Source organism: Coccinella septempunctata, chromosome 2 (genome assembly GCF_907165205.1).
Source record: "Coccinella septempunctata chromosome 2, icCocSept1.1, whole genome shotgun sequence".
In the NCBI taxonomy this organism is placed as follows: Eukaryota; Metazoa; Arthropoda; class Insecta; order Coleoptera; family Coccinellidae; genus Coccinella; species Coccinella septempunctata.
In genome coordinates, this window is record NC_058190.1 from 36,645,404 (window position 1) to 36,649,069 (window position 3,666).

The 3,666-nt window shown below is 36.1% G+C and overlaps 2 non-coding genes across 2 annotated transcripts; both read right to left on the reverse strand.

The window, feature by feature from the left end:
* Positions 1–2,158: 2,158 nt before the first annotated feature.
* Trnan-guu lies at positions 2,159–2,232 on the reverse strand. The gene has a single exon. It is a non-coding gene; the product is annotated as a tRNA-Asn (tRNA).
* A 617-nt stretch (positions 2,233–2,849) lies between these two features.
* Positions 2,850–2,923, reverse strand: Trnan-guu. The gene has a single exon. It is a non-coding gene; the product is annotated as a tRNA-Asn (tRNA).
* Positions 2,924–3,666: the final 743 nt, after the last annotated feature.

The following is a 3,666-nucleotide window of genomic DNA, read 5'->3' on the forward strand; positions in this document are numbered from 1 at the left end:
GATGACATAGACAAAGAAGGCTGTCAATGAAGTCTGCGACGAACGAGGAAGGTCGTAACATTTTATGGGATTTTTATGGCTGGTTGCAGTTGAAGCTCGCCAGTAATTACGCGCCTGTAGATCAACAGCTATTATTTTATAAACAAGCTGATCGGACATCGTTCTTTTCATTGTCTTGTATGCGCTATTGCCAAATCGTAAACTCCTCACAATTTGAAAGATTATTTTGAATAGTTTCCGCGGAGAATTTGAAAAAATCAGGAATGAAACTCATAATTATTCAGTTTGAACTTGCATATGCAGTGATAACCCAAATTGGGGAGGATTCCCCATTCGCTATTGCCTCGATTTCAGCAGTTCAAATTGAAATCAAGAAGTTATCACAATATCCCCACGTGACACTGCCATCCCGGGTGGATTTTATTTCTAGCCTAAATTCGTATTTCTTCAACCTGTTTCATCTCGCAAAATATCAAAATACCGCTTCCGTTTTCCTTGTCAACGTGGAATACGAATATTCAACTCTCTAGGGGAATAGAATCGTCTCCAGATATTTATCATCATATTAATTCGATATCTTTTGCCTTCCGAAAAACCCTCGCATTCATTTTATACTTTAACTGTTCGAAATTAGATCAAAAATAGCGGATGAGAATACTCAATACTCCCCTGTTATAGAGCCTTAGATATGCCAATAGATCATCTATCCAATCCACATCAAAAAGCCCAACATGACAAACTCACTCCGTTGAAGAAGAACTGATTGATCGTAGCAGGTCCATCAGTGGCAGAGCAGCGAGCAATCGCATGAATAGCTCGTCGAGTAACCTTGAGTTAATCAGGTGCTAGAGAGAAAGCTATGTACGACGCAATCACGGCTGACGGGCGAGTGACACCTGTCAAATAAAACCTTTGTCTGCCGCTGCACGCCCGTATTGACATTATGACTTCTCTCAATGACCTGTCGTTCCAGCGTTTCGACAGACGTGATCTTTCAATTTTCAGACGTTGATGCCATGATTAATCATGAGAGACATGAAGTGTTTTTATGGAAATTCTAGGCTTTTCATGATATAATTTTTTTTACCCCCATGCTTTCTTGCTCTAGTGCGAGAAAATGATTTTCTGATCGGCTATTGTCGGAAAATGATTTTTTTCGCACTAGTGCAGGAAAGCGACACATGCATATCTATTTCGCGCATTCGTTGCTGTCTTTTCACATCAACATTCTATAACTTTATACCAATAATGGTCACAACGATTTAAAAAAACTAACTGAAAACTACTTAACAGAAGGAAAGCCAACCAACCGTTTGAGTAGCCTACAGAATTCATAAAAAATCAAATAATTCACACTAATCTCAACTACAGATAAGTTTTAAAGAAAAATTGTATGAAATCCGAATTTAAACCTGAATAGTTTTGCAACTGTTCTTTGTACATTAATGAAACTTCCTACAGAGGTGGACATACATCATGGTATCATATTTTGAAAAACTCAGGGTGGTCCCAAAATCACTAACAAAGTTACATTCAGTTACTTATACAGCTTCATGGAACAGCCTGTATAACGAAACTTAACGTGGTGGGCAGTGTTTGGATGTCTGTGATACATATCTTGTTATTCAGAACCCAAGGCATCATGATGGAATTCTGAAAATTAGAACAATTATCATCAAAATTTAAAGATTCATTTTTCCGTAGCTGCAATTTTGGAACGCCCTATAGAACAAACCGGATGTAAGACCTTCGTGAAAATCTGATATATTGTTCTTAATGTTGATATAAATATAATATGTAAAAATCTCTACTTTTCCTAAGTAAGTGTGCGGGGTCCTTCGTTGATGATAAGATAATAATGGTAAAAATATGCCAAAAAGGCTACAAACGATCGATAATGAATGCAATCAAATAATACAACTTGTAAATAAGTTGAGAAATTAGGAAAGGAATCATTGTTTTGCAGGATAAAGTCATTACGTCTAATTTTTTTTACACTTTTCTAATTAATTCCGTTTATTAATGACTATAAGTACTGGTCAACAGACCATCGCGATGGTTAATTCAGATAAATTCACCACGATGATGGCTGGCTGGTAAGGGAAGCCAATTTAGTTATGAAATGTGAAAACTTCACCACGAGAAAGTATAAAAGTTTCGCCCCCGGGTGGGCTCGAACCACCAACCTTTCGGTTAACAGCCGAACGCGCTAGCCAATTGCGCCACGGAGGCTATATTTACAATATGTTACAACTATGTTCTGGAATGTGTTTAGGCTTATATACCATAGTCTAGTCAGCTAGAAATTATACGCCGGGTTTCATAAAGCTTGATCGGGGAATCAACGCTTGACTGACGAATGGACGTCAATTTGTTTTCAACCGATTATTTTGTCATGATCATTCAGAATATTATTCTCGCATCAAATTGAGATGTTTATACGTCCATTCAATTATTTTCAATTGCTACTTCTTCAATATATTCAGAAATGAAAAGGTTTCAGTGATTCCGTTCGAGAAATCGAGTAACTGTCAAATCGTCGATCGGACAATCAAAGTTTTATGAAACCCGCTGTTAATCTATTAAGTAGCCTCTATAGGCGGTCGTGCATTTAGTGACTTGAAGGAATAAAATATGACAAATATGAGGAATAACCTTGAAGCACTAAACTTTAGAATCTCTAGAAATAGACGAACACTCTAATCAAAATACTGAATGTATTATATTCTTAAGCCTTTAAGTTTCATAATCTGCTGACTTTGATACATACACACTTATGAAATATAAAGAAAATCTTGAGCTTTAATCATGCTCGTGCAGTTTCATTCAATTTTAAGAAAAAAAAATTGCGCCCCCGGGTGGGCTCGAACCACCAACCTTTCGGTTAACAGCCGAACGCGCTAGCCAATTGCGCCACGGAGGCTATAGTTTATCTATTTTTAGCTGGAATTCTAACATCTATTAGCTATACCTAAAAAGCCTTTAGCTTTGTGTTGGCTGGTTATTGGTTTTGTTTTTTGTTATTAGGTTGAGATGGTAAGAAAAAACTCCTGCGACCTGAACTGTGCACGTCATGCAACTCACAATGAACTTTTTGGCATTGAATTTTTTTCGTTATTATCTATTCTTTTAGCCTGAACTATTATTGCCTTCATGTTTTGGTCAGATACGTAACATAGCTCAGTTATATGTAGATAATAGTTTCATAAGCTTATAATTTTTCCAAAATACGAGAGGTTTCTATAACCTCCTTGATAAAATTACATTACCAACCTTTACCTATGTAGGTACCTAAGTACCTATATAGGTAGATGATCAACTAAATAATATAGCAATTTCAAACAATTTGGGCAACTCAAGTCAAAAATTTCAAATTAATATGAAATTTTTGATACCTACCTCTTATTTAGTATGAATCACATCGATCTTCGAAATGATGTACCTAGCTAAGTGTCTATACTTAGGTACCTAGGTACAATTTTTTTTCTTTTCTTTCATTCTTTCATTTCATGTGAAAGATCTCTAAATAAATTCACACATTATATAAACACAAAACACAAGGAATTCAGATTGCGGTACCTAAAGTTTAAAATTGTTGGCATGAACCATTGACTTCAAATAACCCTTTGGGAATGGTCGCATAATTTTCCAAATGCGACCCCTAAT